Consider the following 27,021-nt stretch of genomic DNA (forward strand, 5'->3'; position numbering starts at 1 on the left):
TTTTGGATCAGCTATTCTGAGTCAGTTTTGTCAATTTCTGTGGTCAACCCAAGGCCTGGAGGCTCTCGGTGATTTCATTTCTGTGTCTTGCAGATGGAGGCTTGGTTGGGTCCGTGGTTCAGTTTTGTTCTACACGCTTCTCTGATGGGCTCACTTGAGCATCTTTAAATGGTAGTGGGAAATTTTTCCAGAGCAAGACATGGTGAGTTCCCAAGCACAAACCCTTTATAAGTCTCTGCCTGCATGTTTGCTGATGGTCTTTTGGTTAAATCAAATTAAAATTAAACAACCCACTTACTCCTCTCCACAAGATTCAAGAAACAGAATAAGATTCTTTCTCTTCTTGGAATGATGAGAAAAGTCATATTTCCAGAAATAGGATGCATTTGTTGTTTTTGGCATATATCATGCAGTTTTCTACAATATGGTACTCAGTTTTCCTCTGTTACTGAGTGTCCATACACATAAAGTCATGGCTATCTTAAGTGATCAGTGTAATTAGTTCAAGTTCTTGGTGTGAAAATAATAAGTAAACATTATCACTTTAATTCCTCTAACTTAGGTGCTATTATGAAAAATATTTACCTATTAGAATCTAAAACATACTTCATTAACAAAAATTTATAAAAACATCCAACATCTATTTTGAGTGGAAAACCAGGCTGAGTTGAGTGGAACAAAGGAACGCTGGATTCTATTTTAGCCCCAACATTTTCAAGCCTACTGTGTGAAGCAACATCTTTTAGGGGATTAAAAAGTGTACACGTTTTGTTGTTGTTGTTTTGTTTTTTGTTTTTTAAAATCCCTGTCAATGCCTATTTCCCTCTGTTCTCCTTCTTAGGAGCTATGACTCCACATATATTATAATGATTCCCAATATTACTTCCAGGTTTGATTAGTCTTCTAAGTGACTGATGTACTTAATTGATTTATTTCCCAATTATCTCAACAAAGATATTCTCACAGCCATTTTTTAAGCTCAGCATGTAGAGATCTGAACTCATTGCCTCTGCTCAAACCCATTTTTCTTGCTACAGCCTCTAACTTTGTGAGAGGTTCTGCCAACATTCATTTCATGTTCAAACTAAAGACACTAAAATTGACTGAGGTTCTTCCTTCCTTCCCATCATCGGCCTTTCTCATCACATAGTAACCCTGTGGGTTTTGTCTTCTTAGTGTCTGGATTTCAGCTCATCCCATCCTATACCGTCTGTCTCAATCAGACCACTTCAGATTAACTCCCTGCTTGGCATTTTCCACAGATCCTTTCTGTTCCGCTAGGACACTTGTTGCAAAGCATAAGCCTTACTGTGACACCGCAAAGTTTCTATCAGTAAAGCCCCGTAGCCTTGATCTGCATCCTCATCTGGGCTATAAGTCTTTCCAAGGTCTGACCCCTGTGCTCCAGAGGAAACTACTTTCTTGAATGTACCATGGTATCTCTTCCTTGTACAGATTGAGTCTTTATCTCCATTTCCTTTCTGAACCTCTCCTCCACCTGGCTGCCTCTTACTCTTCAGGACTTGATCCAAAGGCATTTTCTTGGAAAGCATTCATAAGTTAACACCAAAGTATCATGAATCATACTCCATAGATTTTTTTTCAGCCCTTGGGATTAAATCTAGGGCCTGTACACATAGCAAGAATTCTCCCTCTAAGCTACAGTCTCAGCTCTTTTTAGTTTTATGTTTATATGTTTGCTTGGTTGTTTGGTTGGTTTTTTTGAGACAGGTTCTCACTCTGCAGCCTAGGTTGATCTAGAACTCTGATGAATCCTCCTGCCTCTGCCCACTGTGCACTGAGATCACAGATGGAAGCCACCATAGTGACTTTAGATTTTATTTTGAAATGATCTTACTGAATTTCTCACATTGGCTCAAAACTGTAATCTTCCTGCCGGAGCCTCGTGAGTAGCAATGATTACAGAAGTGTTAGCACCATGCTCTTGTGATCCTATAGTTTTAAACTGGTGATCTATTTAGTTCATCTCAGTCCCTGACAATAGTAAACTTTATATACTTGTGATTACTGAGATTGAACAAACTGGTTAAGTGAATGGATGAAGGATGTGAGAATAGTATAGTTATACCAGCGTTGGCCAGATGTCCTGGTTCTATAGTATACAAGTTGAATATTTTACTGAGAACTAATTCAGGTAAGTGTGAATGTTGGAAGGAATTCATTGAGTCTGTCAGATTTAGCCCAGGATAAGAATGGTTCTGAAGATTGGGAGATATTTTTACTCATTAATTATTCCATAATTGGGGAAAATAGCCCTGTTTGAAATTTGTCTCCATATAATCAAGGAGATTCATTTTATCATTTGATGCAAACTGCTATTCGCTGATTCTCTATGCAAAGAATATTCATTTTCTATTCCCTGAAACCACTGAATATTTTCAAAGAGAAAGTTAGTTTTAATGTTTTCTTAAGTGAGGCAAATGGGGAATCCAAATTTAATGTAAATAATTATGTTTTCAAAAGCTAATTTGAATCTTTCAAAAGCTAATTTAAATCATTGTGGAATATCTGCTGTTTTAGATTATTCACCCAATGCCTCTAGCATCTAACCATGGATAATGGGATTGTAGATGATTAGTAAATTGAACCTGATTCTCTATGTTTATAAACAGTGGGATGCCAGCAACCGAATTTCCTAGATTTTTATTGTGAAGAAAAGCTTACTCTTTTCTAGATAGAACTTCTTATGTTTGCATCTATAAGAAAGTCAAATATTTTATCAAGACATTTCTATCATTGGCATATACATGAGCATAAAAGTGATTCCCTGTGACTCAATGAATACTTACTCAAAGGAAAGAATTACATCATAACACTGTCCCTCAGTCCTCCTTCCCAGACACACGGGGCTCCTGGTCAACTTCTCTTTTCTTTCCAGCAACCCATTTCTTCCCCATCCACCTTGAACTTCTTACTGTTCCATTTTTCTTTTTATCCTCAGGCAATTATTTTTCCTTGCATTTCATAAGAATATGAAGCCATTAGCCCTAAATGCTTGCAGATTTCTGCCAGGAAGTTGACAGGTTTGTCAGAAATTCCATCCTGCCTTCTTTATTCCTCTGACAAAGTAGGAGGAGACCACCTTCTCAGAGGCTGAGCTGTCACCTATCTCTGGACCATCTTCTACTTCTTTCTACAGACATCAATACCCCTGCATCAGCACGGAAAGATGCTCATCTATGACATTAAAAACTCTCTTAAGAGCTCAATCATTCAATAGTGAAAAATCCAAATGATCTCATTAAAAATTAGAGAAAGTTCCTCAACAGCCATTGCCCAAAAGAAGACATACAAATAGATAATAGTTATTTGAAAGCATTCTCAACATCCCTCATCACCAGGGAAATGTGAGTGAAAGCTACACTGATGAGGCACCTCACATATGTTAGAATGACTGCTGACAAAAAGAAAAAAAGGTCAATATTGGCAAGTGCATAGATACAAGGTAACTCTTGCATACTGTTGGTGGGAAAGTAAATTATCATTATGGAACATGGTATGAATGCGTTTCAAAAAATTGAAAACAGAACTACTATACACATAAGAAATCCTACTACTGAATATGTGTCCGAAGGAAATGAAATTGATATGTTGAGGAGATAGCTTTCTCTGTTGCTCACTTTAGCATTATTCCCAATTTTATGGCATAAACCTAAGCAGTCATTGATAGGTGAGTGGATAGAGAAAATGTGGTACACACATGCAAACACACACACACACACACACACACACACACACAGAGAGACACACACACAGACAGACACACACAGAGTCAATGAAATATTATTCAGCCTTAAAGAAAGAAAGTCCTATCGTCTGTGACTGCCTGGACAAACCTGGAGGACATTATACTAGATGAAGTGAGCCAGGCACAGAAGGACACATACAACACCATCTTGTTTCTATGTGGAATCTAGAAAAGTTGAACTCATAAAAGCAGAGACTAGAATGGCAATTTCCAAGAACTGGGATACAAAAGGTACAGGATTTCATTATACAGGTTAAGTAAGATCTGGAGACTTAATTTGAAGTATGTCACAATGGATACTACTGTTTTATATATTTGAAATTTGCTATAGATTTAATGTTAATTGCAAAAAAATGTATTTATGCAAGGGTGATACGTGTGCTAATTAGTTTGGTTATGGTAATCATTTCACAAAGTATATTGAAGTGTGCTGAATATCTTAAATATAGACAATTTTATTTGTCAATTATACTGCTATCAATCTATGAATAAGAACTATCAGTTAAAAGGGCTGAAAGCACAAAAATAATAAGAGCTTTAAGCTCATGTTTCAGACCAGCCTTTACACTGAGTTCTATTTGTTCTAGACCCAAAATTCTAGACCCTTTTTTTTTTGTATAAGGAATTGAACTCAGGACCTTGTGCTTTCCAGACAGGCGCTGTGCTGCTGAGCTGTACCCCTGGCTCAAAGAACCGAAATTCTCAAATGGTGCAAGTATTCATTGTCCATATTCTTTCACCCCAATCCATTTCTAGTTTAGTCTACAACTAATTTCAGTCTGGATTCTGATCCATCTTTCTACTTAAACTTTTCAACTCTATCGTTGTCTTTATTTCTAAATTAATGGGTACATCAAAGTTTTTATTTCATTTCTTCTTGAATATTCAATACTGCTAACCATTCTCTGTCAGCAGAACAAGATACGTAATGGGCAGACTAAGCAAAGCCTTGAGGTTCTTGACAAATGAGGACACCTTCCAAAGATATATCCAGTTAATGAAATATTATTCAGCCCTAAAAAGAAATGAGATAGAAAGCCATGGAATTATATGGACAAATCTTAATTTTTTTTGCATACAATGATACCTTGGTACTCATTAAATCTCTAGGAAGTGTAACAAGTACCAAAACCAAGTACCAAACAAATTGTTTTGACTGGAAAAAGTAGTGAGTCAGGAGGTAGTTGACACAAACAAATTCTAGTTTGAATATCCAGTACCAAACAAGCAACAATGTTTACACCAAATGTGTCAAGTGCCAAATTTGACCAGTTTCAAAGCAGTCATGTACCAAAGTATGACTGTATTACTAAGTGACAGTCTAAAAAACCTATACTGTTATACTCTACTGTATACTATATGACATTTAAGAAAAAACAAATCTATGGAGACAGTAAAAAAAATCAGTAGCCCACATTTGTACACCAGCACTCTGAGCGGCAGAGGCAGGAGGATTAAAAGTTCCCACTGAAGCCAGGGCAACTCAGCAATTTAATGAGACCTTGTAATTCAGGGGAAAATATTTTTAAAATTTTGTGGGGCAGGGATGTGTGAAGGACCTTGTTTCAATCTGTGATACTAAAAAGAATGAAAGAAAGAAAAAAAGAAAGAGAAAATCAGAAATTAAGGGAAGAGAGGAGTGAAGGATGAATAGAGGTAGCATGGAGGACTTTTGAGCAGAGAAAACACTCTATGATATATAATATTGGATACATGACATAAATTTATTCAGAGCCACAGAATATACAACAGTAAGAGAGATATCAATGTAAACTCTAGAGCTAGGGTATTATGATATGTGCTCACAAAATACAACAGATGCGGCCCTGACGCGCAGAAGTGATGGTGGTTGAGGCCACACTTGGATGTGGCAGGGGTGTGCAGGACTCCCTGGACTTTTGCCTCCAGTTTCTGTATCTAAAAGTGCTCTAAAAATGAAGTGCACTAAAAGAAAAAAAACCCAGCTTCCCTGTTTTGTTTTGTGTGTTTTATTTTTCCTTAAAATTCTCCCTCCGGAATTCTGTTGCTGTAGAATTCAGTTGCTGTATTCTTTTCTGAGGACACTTTGTTTCTTTGCCATAGCTGTGCTCTTGTCCATCTGGGAGTCTGGCTCACCTCTCCTATCTCTTGGGATTTTCCGACTTTGCCTTTTCCTTCCCATCTTTCTGTGCCTTCTCTCTCACCGTGACTGCATTTCCCCCTGTGCCTGTGAGTCTTTACCCCACTCTCAGCTGGGAGGCTGCCTTCCAACCTAATGCATCTCCAGTGCTCTGTACAACATTCAGCTTGTAAAGCATTCAATGGACACCCAGAGAATTTAGGGGCTGGAACAGCTTTGACCCATCTCGCTTAGACTTGCTCAAGTCTGTTTTCTACTGTTCTAACCTCTTTGTAGCAAATAACTGAATATCACTAAAAAACAAGCAAATTATCACAGACCTAAATGACTTCTTATGAGAACCACAGATACCACAAGGCATCCAGATAAATCTGATTTTCAGATACGTAGTACATAATTTTAATATATGTCCATTGTTCTATAGTGTGTTTATATTTAATATTTGCATAATATTTGGGTACATTTATACTAAAAATCTTCACTATCTGCTATTCAAATTTAATTGGATTCCCTTCATCTTGTTTAGCAATCCTATCAGGCCTCTGATAACTGTTTCCTGGTTAATAGAATCACTTGTTTAAACACAGCTAATAGAATTGCATAATTACTTCTTTCCTGAATTCTCCACAGTAAATTTCTGCTATGGAAAACCTTTTACACTTTTCAGCACTTGTAGCAAAGCTTTTATATCTCAGCTTAGAAAAATGTTTTACCACTGTAGAAGGAAAAATTATTTTGCCTATGTGCTATTACTGCTTCTTGGAAATAGAGTACTTTACACATGTAATTCACATGCGATACGATTCACACATTTAAAGCACAAAATTGAATGACTTTGAATGTATTCCAAATTGGGAAGCTGTTACCACAATCTAATTTTTAGCGTGTTTTCCTCACCCCAAAGAAAACCCCATCTCTAATTAACAGTAATTCTTCATTTGCTACTTCCTCCCGCCCCAAGGCAGTAAACAACCAACTGCAGGTCTTGATGGATTTACCTATTCTGGACATTTCAAATGAATCAAATCATACATATATGGTCTACTGGATACAATTCATTCCATTATCTTTTCAAGAGCCATCCATGTTGCATCATGTATCTGTACTGCATTCATTTTCACTGCATAATACTTCATTATATGGATATACCATCTTTCATTATCCATCCATCCTATGATGTATATTTGGATTGTGTTTCCACCATTTCTTGATCTAAAATTGACTTTTGTTAACTTTGTGTTTGTTGTCTATGGTCTGTCGTATGGAAAAAAGAGAGAAAACACTCTCTTTGTTTTAATATTTGTAGGGTTCTATTTTGCTTTTCAAGTTTGCATAGATATCTCTTGCCCTAGTCTTGTTTTATTTCACAAAAGAATATCTTCTTTGCCAAATATTTGCTTTCACAAAGAAAATGTTTAAATCAATACAAGAGTTATACTGAATCTTGTATTAGTAGATGCAGAAATAGGGCATGCTCTTCTATTCTTACTTATTTCTGAAACTTTAAATTTGAGAATTTGTGGCACAACAGGGCTGTCTGATGTGACATTTCTCATGAAGATCGAGACCATGGTGGATTTGAGTGTCTAGATTTGAGTGTGGTCTGACTGGGAAAAATGTGAAATTGAGCTACAAATCTGAAATTTTTAAGATAAAAAATTTGCAACCAAAACATATCCAGGCAATAAGGATATTTGAGTCTTTTGAAAACAAATACTCTTTTAGAGAAAGAGAGCACATGAATGTCAGCGGCAATCATGGTGCAATTTAGGAGCGTTAATTTCACCAAAGTAAAATTCCATGGCTATGTTTTCATAATGGAAGATTAATGGGATTGAATATAAATGTACTAAACTTCCATTAACAATTTCTTTTCATTCTTTCTTTTTCTTTCTTCTTTCTAAAATGATTTTCAAAACCTCTTGGGTAGACTGTATAGTTTGGCTATTACTGAGAGGAGCTGTAATACATTGCACATTTTTGCATAAATATTTGTGATTTCAAGATAATGCACAGGCATTGTGATGACCTAGGGAATATAAATTATTTCAGACCATGTAAACAGGTCTCCAAGTAAGAGAAATATGTATTTGCTTTGTTTTTAAACGTGATACCCATTTTTGGCTATTTAAAAATACGCAAGAAACAAAAACCTTTAGGATGTCAACTCTTTCTAAAGGTTGAATATCCCTCACCTATTGTTGTAGATTTAGCATTGGGCTTTCAGTGGCTTGAACCAAATTCCTTTTTACATGTGTACCTTGTTCCCGTCTGTCTTGTACAACATTCTTAAAGTTAACACTCAAGCACTACACATCTACAAAGAGGAACAGATCATTCCAGTCCATTGCTTGGTGTGCTTGCTATCTGACTTTTTGTTAGGAATTACTGATTATTCATTGTCTGGAATTCTGTTTGTTACGTATTAGTGATTTTGGTGACGTACCATGAAGAAAGAAGAAAGTGGATATTTAATTGAAGTAAACTGTAGAATGTGACCTTATCTCAGTGATGTAAAACTGAGGAACAGAGTGCATTTCAGGATTCATGAGAAGTAGTGACACTCTCAGAAGTATCTACATTTTCTCAGAAGACCACTGAACAGTGAAATATATAAGGCAGTGGTCAATTTCATGGACTCAAAAATTAAGAAATATTTTTAGATCTGGTCCAGTTTGTTGCCAAGTAATTGATCTGAAAGGATTTGGTTATCTAGCAGCTTCTGTTTTTTAAATACCTTTTATATGCCTTACCCCACGAGAAGCAGAAAAGACAGTTGTCCACATGATGTAAGCTGAAGTTATTTTTAAAAAAAGTCATCAATTTCAGTTTTATCTTACTAATGTCAGAGAATGTCCTTTGTTTTCCACTTTTGGACTCTTGTCTTTGAAACTGTGAGTTTTCTGGAAGGATTCATTGAGTACTTTAATCATTAACTCTCCAATTAAGATTAATTTACTACATTCGCCCAATGTGTTAATAGCTGAGGCTTTTTTATTTTACCTTTAAAAAATACATTGTTAACTGACAAAAATCAGGGTGCTCATGTAACTTGCTCAGGATCACAGAGCAAACAAGTGGATGCATTGGGTTTTCAACTCCGTAATATTTACTGGGCATTTCATGACTCAAATACATAGAAATGAAACCTTCAATTTAGCTAAGCTTCTGAATGAGGAGAAAGAGGCAGACTAAAAATGTGTGATGCTGCCAAAGAGGAAAAATCCAAAGTGGGAGCAACCTGGGGGTACGGTGATTTGGGCAATAAGAAGAGAAAGATTTCTGAAAGGCAAAGCAAAGAGATACAGGGAATAAGTATGTCGGCTCACAGTTTCCTTTAGTGCTTACATCATTTGGATTCCTAGAACTCAGTTCCTCTGGGCTTCACATTTGTTAGGTTTGCTCCACTTCATGTATCCCTGTGCTTCCTCGGCAGGGCTTTAACACTCTCTAAGGAGCCCTGGTTAAATTTTAGCCTTGATCCTAAAGCTGAAATTGTAGCCTTATTCAACCTCACACAGAATGAATTTGCTTCCTACTAGCATTTAAGACTTTAGGGGGCTTTTTATTGAATTTCCATGACTAGGAGGAAAAGACAATTGAGATGGGGTGCTAAATATACATAAACAAGCATGTGGACATATCCAATGGCACATCTCCATGTGTCACTGAATATTTATGGCAGGTCATAGAGCTTATGGAAAAAGAAGAAATAGTTACATCATTTTTCTTAACACAATAACCTTCATTGTCTCTTTGCCTCTAAAAGGCACTGTAGAGCAAGACATAGTGTGTTTTTTGTTTGTTAGTTTTACTTTCTTGAGACAGAATCTTGCTCTGCAGGGCAGACTGGCCTTGAACTCACAGTGATCCTCCTGCCTTAGCCTTCTAAGAGCTGGGATTACAGGTGTGTGCCACCATGCCCAGCTGGCATAACTTTTGATATGGACACAAGGATGACATTTACTATTATTTGTGTAATACATCCTTGACGCAAACAAATGATGCCACAGGCAAATCTTCAAATTTAATTATCAGGTTAATCTAACCAGAAATCTTAGCTGGAAGCTATAAGCAGAACATAACAGAGCTGATAAAATTTATTAACTCATTCTATAAATATTTGTAGAGCTCCTACTGTAAACCACTGTATTCACTCTTGTCTGGGAACTGGGAGCATAGCAGAGCACTCACTAGGCAAATCTGAGGCTCTTCCTCCAAGGGAGCGAGAGAGGAGCACATGAAAAGAATTATTATCTGCGTGTTATTAGGGTTAGAACCTTCACCCCTGTTATTCACTTTGCTAGAAAATTTCTCACTCACACTTTTACTAATTGCTACCCTCTCTTAAGTTTTTGGGTTAAGCACCCTTGCTCTGGAGGGTTTCTCTGACAAACAGGATCATAATCAGGATTCATAGATCTGTCCTTCCCAAATGCTCCATGAAACCTTGCCAAATTTATTTTTAGCTCTAAAGTGATAATGTTTTCTTTGTATGTTTTCCCTGCCAGATTACAAACTTTGAATCAGAATCACAACATCTTTTATCTTTGTACTCTTAAATTCCGGGTTTGTGAAATATTCTTGCCATGTGTGTGTGTGTGTGTGTGTGTGTGTGTGTGTGTGTGTGTAGATATTAACTTGTACTTGTTACATTCTGGCATGTGAAACTCCAAAGCTATACCTTTATGTCTCTATATCAGTCAGTGTTAACTAGAGAAACAGATGTAACAAGATACACAAATGTATAAGAATTTACAAGACAGGCTTACCATGGTTATCCAGAGTTGGATGAGGAAGCGTGCATAGGGTATCTGCACACCGACAGCCAAAGGTTTCCATCTAAGGTCTGGAGCTCACTGCAGTGTGCCGTGCGAGTCCGCCCAGGAGGCTGGTGAGTCTGCAGTGGAAGCCAGGAGATGACATCTAAGGTTAAAGACTGGAGCTCCATGAAGAAGCAGAGCAGATCCATCCTTGTTTCCCTTTGACACTATACAGAGCGGGGTCCTCTACACCGTGGGGTATGGAATTGCTGAGCTGATTTAAACTTCTCTTAACTAAACTTCTTAAGTTGACATAATCAATGAACTATCACAGTCTCAATACCCAAATACCTGGTATAAGAACACTGAGGAATGGCACATGGTGAACCCAGTGTTAATGGGAAGATGATAAGAGCGATAGCTTTGGAAACTTCTGTCTCCTTGCTGCATACTAGGCAATGTCATAAGCAGTTCCTGCATCTTTACTCCTGCAGTATCCCACTATTCTAAGAAAACTGAGGCCCCGAAAGATCAAGTAATTTGGCTACATGGCAACTAAATTGTGGAAGAGGATGTGAACCCCAAATCTTGGCTTTAAAGCTCACATTCCTAATATACCTGCTGTATTTCTCTAGTGTAATAAAAGGGATTGCTTGATCTGAACAATGCAAATAAAAAGAGTAAGAAGACTAGAGAACTACCACTTGAATTGGACCAAGACATTCTCCCATGTATTAAAAACTGATATGTGAAACTACCACTGATGCCTATTTTTCCAAGAATAAAATTAATTGCTTATTAAACAGATGGAAGAGTTCAGCCAAGAGGAAAGTGCTAAAGTACATAGCCTATGTGAAAGAGAAGGGCAAGCTCAGTATACAGTGATTTGCCAAAAATACTTTCCCAAATATGTCAGCGAGACAGCAGGCAGGTGACTAGAATACCAAAGTCCACAGGACAGAGACCAGCATAAGTGAAGAGCAGGCAGTGAAAAGCTAGATGACAGGTGAACAAAACCCTTTTATCTTTTTCAAGGAGTCTTGTGTGATGAAATAGGAGAGATGAGTCACAGAGCCGTAATTAGAGAGGGTAGAGTGTTGTAAATCACAGATTATGGGTGGAATAAAGTACCTTGGTGACTTAAACAACTAATATCAAATAATATTTTGGGGAATATATTTGATGTGCTCCCTTTTGATAAGCATTCTGTGCCACTTAAGTGGATTCATGAATAGCCTGACATATATACTGAAGATGTCTTCACAGTCCAGAGCCAAAACAGGTTCTGGAGAATAGAGGTGAGATTTGTAAATACCTGCAGAGTAATCTAGGGAAAAAAATCCATGCATACTATATTAAAGCATAAGCAATATGGTTTTCAGGGTAAGGATGAAATATTTTCTTGACAAATTCTAAAATAGAATATAAATATTTTCCTGCTATAGTAGGATATATGCTTTTCTGAGAAGCCTCATGCTTCTCCAAATCCTGTCTAAAAAGTAACCTAATGGAAAAAACAGAACTGGAGCTGACTATTTGTAATTGTGTAACTTTATGAACAATGCAAAACAGAAAAACAACAGCTCTAGCTATTTATACTAATTTAGATAAATAGAATGCAATGCCTTTAGAAAAACAAAGCTATGGTAAGTTTTGGATGCTGTCCTGAGAGGAGAAAAGGTCAATGTAGATACATAGGGGAATTATGAGAAACAGGTTTGAAGCTTCTGAGTTAGGAAGAAATGGGAGAGAGGTAATTTATCTGCAGGTGGAGAAACAGTTTCAAAGCTTTGCATAAAATGCACCCAGGGAAGAAAACCTCCCCCCAAGCACTTCGTGGACAATGTTTGTTTCCCTGGGGATACTATTGTGTCCTTTTGCCGCCTGCTGCAGCCAGCTGTTTTATAGTATTGTGCTCAACTGCTCTTACTTGGTGATACAAATGTTAAGGGGCTCGAAAATGTGAGCTTGAATCAAGGTGACCTTTGTTTACATGGTGCCAGGTTGTAGGGAATCCTGCTAATCAGAATTTTGTTTCTACCTTTTTGTCTATCAATCAATCAATCAATCAGTCAATGAATCAGTGAAGGACTGAGGCTGTTCATGGGCTTTCCCTCAGAAAAATGAAACTGTCTCCACTGTAGCACCTTAGAAAGCTTCCATTTGAATCTTTCCCCAGGTGGTCTTTTGGCTTTAGAGACTGGAAATCATGTTAATATTTCCTGAATTTAAAATGATGAAATATTGATACTTTCAATTCAAAATTTAAAAGCCCTCCAATGCTTCTGATCTCAATAAATTTGCTCTGCAGACTTACAAGAGTCTTCAAGATAACTGTCAAATATAAAACATATTTATCCTATGAAATTAAACAGGATATTTTTCCTTTGTGTTGAACTAACTTGTTAGTTGTTCATTTCTATTTTTACACTGAATACTAGGTTGTAGGATTTTTATTGCATCCTGATTCTTTTGCATTGGTAAAATCATTTTGAGGGAAGAAATACTTCTCTCAGTAGAGGTTAATTATTACTGAGGTGTGGCTGATCAAAAACATGACAACTTTATTGCTTATGTTTAGCTTTCAGCATATTTAACGTGGATAGCTGAGAAAATTAGAATGAAAAGAAGACTGTTTTATTTAATGAATTAATGCAATAGGAATTCAGATCCTGTACTGCCAAAGTTCAACTGAAGCTGCTTAGATCTTCTTTCATAAATCAACTGAGTTGTTTCAGTAATTTCATAGCCAATAAGATAATAATGTCTTCCTCTACCTTGTTTTTATCTCCTGCATTTGAGTTACATGCACACACTCATTTGATATACAACTTTACTTTTAAGATTTTTTATGAAAGATACAACATAATTTTATTCTAAATATGCACTTGACAATATGGATTCAAATTTAATTCACTGATGTGCAACCTTGCGTGTGATATCTGAAACCAGAGATTGTCAAATGGTATATCAAAAAGGTAAATTAGCATTTTCTCAGTGCAACCTGACATGACAGATGGGTAGGAGGAGGGCTGTTATCCCTGAGAAGAGACTAAATATATTATAATCTTGATGTATACACAAACTGTATAAAGATCTTCATAAAAGAATTTTCCATGCAAAGGATATTTTTCCAAACTCATAATAATTAGTTAAGTCCCCCATAACTCTATTCTATGCTTCTGTGAATAGCTTTGTAAGGCATCTGTTCATGGAAATCACTTTATAAGGTATTTACTGAGAGCATACCGATTTGAATACTTTATGTGAGGATATTACTGTCCTTCGAGCAGTAACAATAATAAGATTAATCTTGCTAATAACAGCTACCACATCCTAGGCACTGTTCAAATGCTCTGTATTCTGACTCTCCTTACACATGGTCACCTCACAAGAACTGCCTCAAGTGATGAGTGATGTGGACAATATTAGTTCTTTAAAATCAGAAGGCGCCGAGTACCAAAAGAGCCATGTGATAGCCTGCGGAGGAGAGGGAATTCTTGGACAGGGAGCTGGAGAGCTGCTAGGTAACAAAAACTCAGAAGTAGGAACCCTGCATGGTCTAAATGGAAGGAGAGCATTTAGGAAAGAAGTCCTGGTGGAGAAGGTGGGGCTTGAGAATGAAGCTGGTGAGTAAAAGCTGTGGAGTTTGTTTAACAGTGTCAGCCATGCAGATCATTGAAGACTACGAATAAAGGGAGTGATTAGAAAGCAGTAATCTGCAAGTTTGGATGAGAACACAGCAGGGTGAGCTGGACGGAGGCAAAATAGTGAGACTAACCAGGAACTGAGTTGCATTTGTCTAGGAAAAGGGATAAAGTGGTGATTATAGGAAAGGAAAGAGGATTTGATACTTTATTTGCTATGAAGTTTTTTTTTTTTAATTGCATTTAGATTAGAGGAGGAATCAAAGATGACTGAGATTTTCTTGCTTCAGATGACCAGCAGATGGGCCCTGTTTATGGAAGGCAAGTGATGATTTAGGTCGTAGAGATTTAAAGTGCTCAGTAGCCAGCACAGATATAGAAACTTTCCATCACCACGAAAACTTCTATTAGATGGCACAAGTGTAAGCTATAAAACCATCTTAAGCGCTGTCTGGTATCATAACCAGATGTGAAGTGCCATATATAGATAATAATCTCATTTTAACAGATACAACAATATTTCAAGACTGCCTCTGTGTTTGTTAAATCTTGTTACAATGGGGCTTATTTGCTACACAGTGTGGGGTTAAGTTTTCTTTGATAGTATAAGCAGTTTTTGAAAATAGTTATGAGCTTTTTTTTTCCACACAGCTATGAATGGGAGTTGGGGTGACAGGAAGTAGCAAAAGGAGATATTTTAAGAACCTTGAAGCATTAATCTCTTGGGATGGGGCAGGGTATTGCTCTGTCTGTGTTTCGCCTTTTGACTTGAGTGCACCCTATGTTCTTATTTTGTCGGGGTGAAAGAGGTCCCCTGAGAGCACAGAGAGTGAATATGTTTGGAGCCCAAGGCCTCAACCCAGCGCACTTTACAGAGTAGCTCAGTGGTGCAGTAGTACTTTGAATGGAGAAAAATTGGGCTTGGGAAGAGGGGTGTCCTCCATTTTCAACTAGAGGTTTCCTATTAGCAAAAGAAAAAGAACACAAGAGTGGAACATAATTGTAATGCAAAGTGACAGGAGCAGAATGGGATCTCCGTCTGTAAATTCTGTACCCCACACCTGATTGAGATTACAGAATACCGAGGTATAAAGAGACTGGTACTTTTGGAAATTACCAATGCTTGCTGAAGAGATGATCAGTTGAAAATATGAGGAATGGACATTTAATTAGGTTGTTGCTTCAGGTTTTGAAGTGCAAGTTTCTGGTAGTAGCTATTTTTTTGTTTTGGGTTCTCTTGAAGGCAGATCCTGAAGTGGGACATTGGAATAAACAGTTTCTTTGAGAGGTGACATTAGGAAGCTACAGGGGAGTCAGGAGTACGCTATTGGAGAGGAAGAGATACTAGAAGGTGCATTCCCATGGGTGTCATTGGATCCTCTATTTGGTTAGATGCTCCACAGTTCTTCTCTCAAAGAACAGGAAACTAGTTCTTATCCATCATTTGCTGAGGAATGTCTTGGGGTCTTAATACAGAAATATACATGGGTTGCATTTTCAGCCAGCTAAGTAGTTTTCTCAGAACCCAGGCCACTATAGAAAGATCAGAAGCACAGACTTGAAATGACCACAGTGCTAGCCTGTTCTGAGTTGGCAGCACACAAATCTGGTCCATTCCATCTGGGACTGGAATTAGAATTGGGTCAAGGACCCAGGATACCAGAGCATCTGCTCTAGCTAGCATTGACTGTGTTCACTGAGTGTCAGGGTCTGTTGTAAGAGAAAGCACGTGCATTTTCTCACAGTCACACAACTACCCGTGAAATGGATGCTGTGCCTGTGTATTTCATACAAGATATGGAGCCATAGGGAGGTCGAGCAACTTGCCCAAGACCTCAAATATATGCAAGATCACAAGTGGCTGATACAGGATTACTAACCTGGCCAGTGTTGTGCACACTCCTAGCTCAATTATACTCCACTCTTCTTCACTCTAAATTTGCACTCTGTCTGCTACCTTTTCTGTAGTATTTCCCCAACCCTTCATTGCCCCTGCCACTTACTTTTTGTGGTGTAAGCTTTTGCAAACATGTACAGCCATGTAACTTCAGCAATCTATGGAGCAGTTCACTGGGTCCCTAACCCTTTCATGATCCTTTACAGTAAACCCCTTCCCCACTCTCAGCTTCTCAACATCACTAGAGTTGCTTTGTTTCCCTATAATTCTGCCTTTGTAGAAAAGTCAAGCAAATGGAAACAAGCCACATATATCGCCTTTTGAGTCTCGTTTCTTTTTTTCACATACTGGTTTGCAAATCACCCAAGCTGTTATAAGAATGTATAGTTTGTGCCTTTCATTTACTGAGTAATATTTCATCACGTGGCTGAACCACGGTTTGTTCATTTTTATTCCCCAGTTGAGGGACATTTGGGTTGTTTCCAATTTTTGATAATTACGAAGAAAGCTACTTTAAGCACTTGCACAGAGGCTTTCTATAAATATGTTTTCATTTCACTTGGATAACTACCTAGACATAAGATAACTGACATTAAGTATATGCTTACCTTTTTAAGAAATTGCCAAACTGTATTTGAAATTCAGTACTGTTTTACATCCTCACCAATAACTTATAGAAGTTTTTCACATTCTTACCAGCACTTCAAAAAGTTAGGAATTCTCATAGGGCTTTAGCCACAATTATGATAGTTTTTATGTGTTTGTTTGATGATAAATGATGTTGAATATGTCTTGTATACTTATTTGTAATGTGTGTATCTTCTGTTTTAACTATATGCCCATTTGTTTTATTGGATTGCTTCCTTATTAATGAATTTTGAAAGACATTTTATAATTTGTACTTTTTAATAAATCATGTATGTGTACTACAAGTGTTTTCTAATACATGGCTAGTCTTTTTATTATCTTAACTAGGAGCTAGCAGAAGTGAATTATCTGTGTTGATCTCAACAGACCAGTAGTTTTTGATTCTTGTCATAGGTCTTGCTAGTTTTTGTGCCTCTTTATGCATATATGCCAAGCATAATTCACATTTCACTTGTAGACCTTTAGAAAATTCAGGAGCATCATTTTCTGGGATCCATTCTCTTTCTTTCTTTTCCATTTTTATAGTCTGTGGTTTGGGTGGTATGCCTAAGTGAGCTTTTGCTAATTAGAGTTCATCAAGTTCTCCTGAAAGTTTTACTGTTTTACATAAAGGCATGTAATTCATTTTGAGTTAATTTCTGTGGGGGTTACGTAGTAAAGTCCAAGACACTTTTTATTACAATATGGAAAGGTAATTGTTCCAGTGTCATTTGTTGAAAAGACTACACTTTTGCCATTGATTTGTTTTTGCACATTTATTGAAAGTCAGTTGACCACATATGTACGGGTCTATTTCTGGACTGTATTTTGTTCCATTGATCTACATGTCTATTGTTTCTCCAATACCACTCTCTTAACTGCTATAGCTTTATGGAAGAAAATCTGGAAATAAGATAATGTTATTCCTGTAATTTCATACTTCTTTTTTCAAATTTCTTTTCCTATTTCAATGCCTTTTGCCTTTAATATATTTACAGCCAGCTTGATTATCTTCAAAAACATTTTCCCTAGGTTAGGACTGGAATTTTATTCAATCAATATAACATGATTTGGGAAAACTAACATCTTAAAATATTCCTTTTCTTTTATCATTAATTAGTCAGAGGGACTGATTATAAGCAATATAAGGAAAGGAATATATATTAAAACATGACTGTAGTGCAGTAATTAAGTAGTACAGAAATTATGATGACTGTTTCTCAAGTTTTTACTTAACATATTGTAAATATCAACAGAACAAAACTACTTTGTGTAGAAGTGAATTATCTGTGTCGATCTGAACAGAGCAGTAGTTTTTGATTCCTGTTATAGGCCTTGTTCATCCCACCCCCCCCCCGTATGTATTTATGCCAAGCATAACTCCCATTTCATTTGTAGGTCTTTAGAAAGTCCAGTAAGCTGTTAAAAATCCACAGTTCTGAAAGTACTGATTAAAAGTGATATTTTCTGCTACTAAGCTCCAAAATGAGGACTCCATAAGAGATAATTTTAAGATGTACTGTAGGCAGAGAGCAGATTTAATGCAGGTCTTTGACATTAAGTATTTGTCTTTCTTGCATCTGCATATATTTTTTAATGCAAACTCTTGCTAATTACTAAAAATTTTATGATATCTCTGCATAGCTCTTAACTAATAACAGAAAAACACAAGCGTTTCTGCTGTGGAGGGTGGGGCTTTCTTTAGCATTCACTGGTAATTTAGAATTTTCTTGCATTTACCTCTAGCTTCAGTTCCCTTTTCCATTGTTAATGTCCTGAATTCAACTTTCAGAACTCTGCTACTTGCCAGTTCAGATTTTTAACCTTCCCCAGCCTATTGCTGGCTTCTTGGCAGAATGTCAACTCTGTCCAAGCAGGACGTCAGACCAGTCCAGATTAAACTAGCTTGATCTAAGAAACAAGCCAGTGCAAAACAGCAAGATCCTCGTTAATTTTAATTAACAGTTCCAAACAGAGTTGCACAACAAGGTCATTTTCCCTAAATGAATTATTAGAGATAATATAAGGCATGGACTTCTCCCAGCAGCATTTCCAAACCCCAGGAGCTGGCAAAAAATGTCCCAGAAAATATCTGTCTTTCCAAGTTAGTCTACTCATGTAATATTGAGGTAAATATTCCGTGAAAACATTGAAGTTGTTGCCCACACCTTTTGTTCCCCACTTGTGTCCTAAAAGATTTAAATCAACAAGTTCACAACCTTTCAGAGAATGGCAAGGAGTGATGTTTCCTTACTTGGAAAAAAAAATACTGATTAAAGAGTCCAAATAGATTTGGATATGAGTTTTCCTTCTAAATGAGAGTATATGAGAACTCACAGGAAATTCTGAATAATTGTCTTTCTATATGTTCACTTGATCCACATTTTATGGATTCCAGTTTATTAAAAATGAACTGGTCACATTTGTTATAAATTAGAGCCTTTAGCTTTTCATTTTATCTCTCATGTACTTGTGTGATAGCTTAATTTCCTTTAAAGCTAAAAAAGTTTCTAGAAAAAAAGGCTTTGATTTATGATAAATGTAAAAAGAATAATATTTTTCTAGACATTTGAGATTTCATTTTTGTTGAAATACAACCTAAACTTCAAACTAATACTGTTAATTAAGAAGAAAAGTGATTGTAATCCAGCACGGATGAGGTATCTAAAGTATACCTTGATTTAGTATAATTGTCTAATGTGTTTTATATCTTATTTTTGTTTTTTGCCTATTAGTCTGGTTGCCAATCTGCATTAACTTCATAAGGACTTGTAAAATAAATATGTGAATCTGATGCTGGCATAATAAAAAGAGGAAGAGAAGGGGAAAAACAAATCTATGCATTATGTACCTGTACCAGTTTCCTACAGTGAATATAATCATTACGTACTGCAAACACACACTAACAAAAATTAAAAATTTAAATATGCTAAAATTTTAACTTGGATACATACATATAAATATAGTAGATTGACAGTTGTCTAAACATCTCTATAAACCACCAGATGATATTTATATATGCTAATCATCTTTCTAAACAAATACAAATATACATGAACAATGTGGGCTTCCTTGGCAGTCTGATACCCTGGTGAAGGGCTAAAAGCTCTTAGCTTAAAGTTTATCTAAGAAACTCAGTTAGATTTGGAGTTACAGTAACAATTCTTGTGAAAAATCAAAACACTGCCAGAAGCAGCTGAAGCTGCTGACCTAGCAGCCTGAGTTTGAAAAAGACATGCACTAAAAGCTGTAGGGGTTGAACTAAACATATGGTATTGGATTACTATTAATCTAGAGGAAGGACCATCAGCAAATTGAGAAAAGAATCTCTTCGCACAGTGATTTGTCAAGCTTTTGAGTTTTTAACCTTTCCTCTGATTTGTTTTCTGATCCTTCCCTTATTGTCACGGAGGGATAATGGTTTTCATAATGAATGGGACTCATGCAGACGCTTGTTCCACCAGTGTACTGTCAAATTTCGACCGGACATGACATACATGTCTATATAAATATAGCTGTAGCAATGTCTGTTATATAAACTGTGCATATGCAATGTTAATGCATATCAGATTGAACACTTGTGTTTATATATTTTGTGAATGTATGCAGTTGTGTATTTGTACATAGGTGTATAAAATAAGGAAATTACTTTTCTCTTTAGGATTCATATTTCTCAAATAATTTGAGCAAAATAAATTGTAATGTCCATTTAAACTGTCAGGAGATGGTGTGTAGGTTCAGATACAGTTTAGGGATCATCATGTTACTGTGAAAATTAATTTACTGATGTGTGAGGCAAAACAAGTTGAGCGCATTGTGCCTGGACTTCCAACTTAACTACATGCAACTGTTGGGGTGTGTTTCTGAGACACAGACTTGGGATTATGTGAAAAGAATGAACACGTTGGTTAGTATGGCTTTGTCCTGAGATGTCTTAGAGAGGAGGTAATCAGATAAATTTTAACCAGAATAAAGTAAACTGATGATTAGGTAATGATGTTAAAAAAATACAAACTTCTCAATATGTTTAAAGATCATTTCAACAAAAAACGGGCACATTTTGCAAAGATAGTTTCACTTACAAGTACAGTAGTTTATTGCAACCTGGTAATGTATATCAATGTGGGCATACCCATAGCACACATGACACAGTGGGCTGTTTGTTACTGAAGGCTCTAAAAAGTTCACCATCACTGTATATACCCTGTGAAATACTGTAGTATTCAATGTTTACATATCATGTCAATTATTGCATTACGCTGGAACACACTGATTTGGTGTTTTTGCACCAATCAAATGCGTGAAAGTAGGAAAAGTGTATTCCTCCTTGGCTTTCCAGTACTAAGCTCAGAACTCAGTGTACTCTAGGAAGATCTTCATGATTGGCTGCCAGGCAAGAGGGCAGGCTAATGAACAGGACGTGATATGGCACCAGAGAGCTGCAGCTTTTGAGAGACCTAGGGAAGCAGAGCTTCACGCAAATACCGACATGGAGTTCTTTAACTGTGGATGGCTCCAATCCCCCCACCGCTTCCCTACACTTAGAAATCTCAAGGTTTATGATGCAAATATACCGTGAATGTAATTTCACCTTATTTCTTATTTCTTCTGCATGAAACTGAGGCCTTTGAAATGTGAAATATTTAAGCAAAAATCCATAAAAATTCTATCATGTCACTGTTTGAGTCTAAGATTCTACTAATTGAACACACACTGTCTTGTGTAGAAGAAATCTATCAGATTTAAGGAAAAAAACTGTTGAAGAAGACAGAAAAAAGAAAGAGAACGAAATGGAAAGAGGGGAAATTATAGAAAAAGAAAAATCTAATCATCTATGATGTGGAAGTATTACATGCAATTGGAAAACTTAATGGTTTAGTAGGAAAAGGGAAAAGAGAAACAGGATGAGACAGACTCTAATGAAAGTGAATTGATGCAATTAAATATGTTTGTTCAAATTTCAGAAAGAAAAGTATGAAAGGCAGGAATAACCCATCCAAGAGATTTATGTAAAATCAGACTTCTATAAATAAAGATAGAAGGATTAATCAAGAGCAATGATCAAAGGAAAAAGGAAACTACCTTTTGCAAAATGGATGATCTCAGCCTCAAATCTAGAATGCACGCTGAAGTTCATGTCGATACTACACTGATTTTTGTGTAATTCCTTGAAAGTCCAGCATCACATAAACATCAAGAAAAACGAAGAGCACGCCCGCCTTGAAAGATAATGTATGTTTCCCCGTTCTCAGTAAAGGATATTGATTATGTCTTAATTTATTTGCTATTAAGTACTAGGGCATAAAGGAAGAGGTTAGCACTGAAGGTCGTGCAGAGGCTGGAGTTAGACTGCCTGCTTTCAGACCTCAGCTCTACTGAATATTAGTTCTTCAGGTACGGACAAAATCCTGATCCTTTTTGTTGTTCATGTTCATCAATAGTTCCAAGCAGATAAATATACGTCATATGGTTATTGCCAAGATTGAATGAGTTAATACACAGAAGGCATTAGAAAAGAACCTGAGTAATAATGCCAAAATTACAAGTTTATTTTTTTTTCCAGGTCTTCCCTTTTCTTTTAATCTTGTTGTTCTTGTTCTCTTCTCCTCCTCCTTATTTTTATTGCAGAGCTTGAAAAAATTTTACACTCAGCTCACTTATCACAGCATAAAGCTATAATAACCATGGATTCAAAATATGCAATCCAGGCAACTTGAATAAAAAATTTGGAAGCTTGGGTTGTAACAGCACAAGCTGAATCAAAACCTACAACTCTTGAAAAAGGAAGTAATGGATGCAAAAGGCCATTAATCTAAATTATTTATAAAAATTATTACAGTAAATTGTTAGTTTAATAATTTTTAATGGACTACATGGGTTATAAACTTTGATTTTCCTTTACAATAAATGTCTTTTAGTATAGAAAATATTACAGAAGGAAAATACAGGGGTAAAACCCTAAAATAAAATAAAATCTAGAAATTAAGAGTAGTAAGGCAGAAGAATAAATATTTTATTTTCTATCAATAGTAATTAAGAAATAATTAACTTTCATTTAACTCTTCTGGCTTAGTATAGTTTCAAAACTGTTTAAAGTAGTTACCTCAGGAAAAAATGTAAAATTTATTCTTTTCAAACTTGTGAATAAACAGTCAAGACCCTAAATAAGAAAATAAACCTCAAAATACAAAACAAAACCCCTAAGAAAACCTTTATCAAAAAAATAGGACAACGCAAACAAGCAAATGTATTCAAAAAACAAATTGAAAATACATGTAGAAGCATAAGCACATAGTAGCTAAATTAAAAGTATATGTTAGTTAAATGCTGCAGTGAAAGACAAATGATAACAAAATATTAGCTAAACCAAAAATATTTTACTTAACTGTGTTACTTAACTGAGAGGCAAATGTGTGATTACTGCTTATCATTTTCTTACCTAAAATATACATTTGAAAGTACAAGTAAATAAGTCTAAGCAAATACAAATAAAGACAAAGTATTAGATGAAGCCAAAACATTCAATGCCTTTTTAATGCTTAACATTAGGAAGGGTCATCTTAATGAAAAGATAGTAATGTCAGTAATGAAGATTAAAATATTTAAAAGTCCTTCTATGCTGTACAGCATAATATAGTATCACTACTGGAGAAGGCAGGAGTGTTTGAAAACTAAAAACTATAAATATATTTTAGAAAACTGAAAACTATAAATATATTTTAGAAAACTGCAGTCAGTGTGAGGGATTTGAAACTGTGATTGGTCGATTACATATGTAATTAAGAATATGATTACTTAATTTCACTATCATCAGAAATAATACAAAATCAAAATAAGACACTGGCTCTATCAAGTAAGCAAAAGACTTTTGAAAATAGAACAGCCAGTGTTAAAAAGCGTTTATTGAGATGGATTCTTTCATGATTCATGGAAATGTAAATAGATTAAAATTTATGAAAATATTAAGCTGGTCATAGTCTCTCTTCCTTCCATCCTTCCTTCTTTCTTTCCTTCCTTCCTTCCTTCCTTCATTTTTTTCTCTTTGAGAAAGGGTCTTGCTAACAGCTCAGACTAACCTAATACACTTTGCACCCAGGCTGACCTTGCAGCAATCCTTCTCCCTCAGTCTCCTGAATGGTGGGATTACAGGCATGTGCCACCACACCCTACAGGTCATAGATTTTAAGAGGCTTGGTATTAGTCAAACTGTTTTTACTTCTCAGAGGCAGATTGGAATAAAATTATATTTGTGATACATTGATTGTATAACTATTTGAATAAAAATAAAATACAAATAAAATACTCATGAGTAGAGAAATAATTTTTGTTATAAAACAGTATAGTTGAGAGTGCATAGTATTTGAAGACCATTTACTGATACAAGGAAAAGAAAAATTATAACTATAAAATAAAAATTATTGTACATGATTCAATTAGTAGCACAGTCCAAATAGAAACATGTAGAAAAATGTTTTAAAATAAATATGGCTGTTAACAGTGTTTTGGTCTGGGTGGTATTACAGATAATTTTTCATATCTTTTTATATTTTTTCTAATTTTCATTAAGGAGGTGTTATTTGGCAGGCAAGGTGGTGCAAGCCTATAAACCCAGCACTTGGGAGGCGGAGGCAAAAGGATCACTGGAAGTTCAAAACTGGCCTGGGCTGCAGAGTGCATTCGAGGCCAGGCTGCACTGACAGTGAGACCCTGTCTCAAAAAAACAGAAAAAAGGATGTGTTATTCATAATGAAAAAATTGCTTATAACTGATAAGAAAGAACAAGGAGAGAAGTGCCAAGCATTTAGAATAGAATGTTTTGAAAAATATCTTTTCTGAAATGCTTTTCTATTTTTTGCTATGAAAGAATTAATATTTATAAAAAACAGATTATTCTGTCTTCCCCCAAGTAAGACTGAAAAGTTATAATGCTAGCCAAATAATTACATGCTTCTCTATTGTATTAATAAATATTAGTCTTTGCATAGAACTGTAAAGATCTGGAAATGCACGCAGACTGATTACCTTATTTATCTTTCACAGGAATCCTCTGAAAAAATAATATTATTTTCAATGCACATACAAAGATAGAAAGATAATAGTTTCTTGCCTAAAGATACACAGATATAATACTAGCTTTTCCCATCATTCCACCTGTGCTGCTTATAAACAATGACATCTATAATTTTACAGCTCAGTTTTCTACATAATACATTGTCCATTTGAGTTTTTATTAAGATTCTAATGTCAGACTATATTGCCATTTTCTCAACAAAACCCAAGATGGGAAACATTTTATTCCTAGTGATAATATATCATAGAAAGCTAAATGAATGAAGTAAATTGTGGTTCCTAAGAACGCTTCATAATCTTTTTGTTTTGTTTTTGTTTGTTTTGGCTCCCAACATTGGGCCAAAAGAATCTTGCAAATGAGCACCTCTCACCTTGAGGTCTGTCCATGTGCTATAAGCCCCACTGGGTGGTTTCTGACTTTGTGAATGAATCTTACACTCCATCTATTAAGAACCTTGGGCTACATACAAATATCATCTTCTCATTAATGGAAGAGCCACTGGGTATTGAGACCAAGCACATTCAGCATTATGTCTGGGCTGGAAACCCATCAGAATGTAATCATTCATTAAGACTCCTGCGAGCAATAGCCACAGTGCTGTGCCAACACGCAAGCGAAGGGCCAGGGAATGTGAGTGCCAGCAGCAGATGTCACAGAGAGAGCTTGGAGTCAGCTCATCTTAATTACAGTTCTGTGATGGCCTTCTTCCTCTTAACCTTGCTCTAACAAGGGGATCTGAGAGGCAATTTACAGCTCTTCCGTTGGGCTCACTCTCAAGGGGCATACCGTGCGGGAAACGAAAGAGGACACTCACTGCCCTGTTCTGTATTTGCCGTAGGCTGTGTGGAATATAGTGCTTACGGTTTGACCCTTCAAGGAACCCATGATGAAAGAATTAGGAGGAAGAGTCACTATTTTGCGTCACATCTTTCGCTCCGTCTCTTACTGTGTATTTCTGGACAGGGCTTTTAATTTTTCTTAGTTTCAGTAGTCTGATCTGTAAACTATCTATCCCATAGGGCTCCTGTAAGAAATATATAAAACTCAAGGAAATAAATTGTGTTAGCATTATGTCAGTGTGACAAAAATACCCGAGAAAAACAATTTAAAGAAGAGACACTCAACTCGGGAAGCTAAGGCTGGAGGATCACCTGAGTTTGAGGCCAGCCTGGGCTACAGAAGTGAGTTCAAGGCCATCCTGCATTACTTAGTGAGACCCTGTCTCTTAATTAATTAATTAATTGCAGAGAGACAGTGATTGAGAGGGAGAGAGGGAAAATGCATTTAAGGAGGAAAGGATATTAGACTTAGTTTCAGAGGTTTGGTCCTTATTCTGTTGGTCTTGCTGATTCTGAGATGGCAGTCGAATCTGTGCTCAAGCAAAGTGTGCAACTCACCACAGTCAGGAAGCAAAAAAGGGAGGGAAAGGGAGGGTCCTAGGTCCCAATCTATCCATCCAGGCCACGCTGTCAGGAATCCCAGTAGTGTAACTCCTTCCATTAGGGTTCCATTTCCTTCAGTATTTGCCATTCCTGTAGTACCAGAGGCCAGTGACTAAATCTTTCACATGGGAGTATGTGGGATACTTCAGATTCGAACCACAAGAAAAAATAACCGCCAACCGTGTATACAGTAAGTAATTGTGGTGGAGGTTGATCACCAAGATTAGAACATTCTCTTTCATTTGGAGTTCGAGTATGGATAGCTATGGTTTTGCTTTGTTTGGTTTGTGGTGCCACCTTCATAGTGAATTTCACCTCCGGACATTTTGTTTTTTAATTTTGAGACAGAATGTGAATCACTAAATGGCCCAAGCTTTGCTCCAATTTGTAATCCACCATCTCAGCCTCCAGAGTGCAGTGACTATGGATGTGCACCACCTCACCAGGCTGGTAGTTATGCTTTTAGCAGTCTGGTAAAGTGTCACACTTTGAAAGCAAATGGTAGGAATCAAGAAAGTAAAATAGATCCTAAGATCTCCTTAGAGAGTCATCAGCTCCCCTGGGTTTCAAGGAAGTAAGAATGATGTATGCTTTTCAAAGGAATCTAAAAAATATTTGAAGTTCACTTGTCAGCAAAGAGAGTCAGGATAATTACAGAAAACAAATACCGCTTTTACAAGTCTGAG

The 27,021-nt window shown here is 36.4% G+C and overlaps 1 long non-coding RNA gene across 1 annotated transcript in view; it reads left to right on the forward strand.

Moving 5' to 3' along the window:
- The first annotated feature begins 6,841 nt into the window (after positions 1 to 6,841).
- The window catches only part of LOC134470359 (uncharacterized), a 212,953-nt gene continuing 192,773 nt past the window's right edge, over positions 6,842 to 27,021 (forward strand). Inside the window, exon 1 of the long non-coding RNA XR_010039209.1 lies at positions 6,842 to 14,280. This is a non-coding gene — a long non-coding RNA (uncharacterized LOC134470359). The remainder of the gene's footprint in view (positions 14,281 to 27,021) is intronic.

The sequence above is a fragment of the Cavia porcellus genome, unplaced genomic scaffold (assembly GCF_034190915.1).
Source record: "Cavia porcellus strain 051 isolate PalLab524CR breed Dunkin Hartley unplaced genomic scaffold, mCavPor4.1 scaffold_14, whole genome shotgun sequence".
In the NCBI taxonomy this organism is placed as follows: domain Eukaryota; kingdom Metazoa; phylum Chordata; class Mammalia; order Rodentia; family Caviidae; genus Cavia; species Cavia porcellus.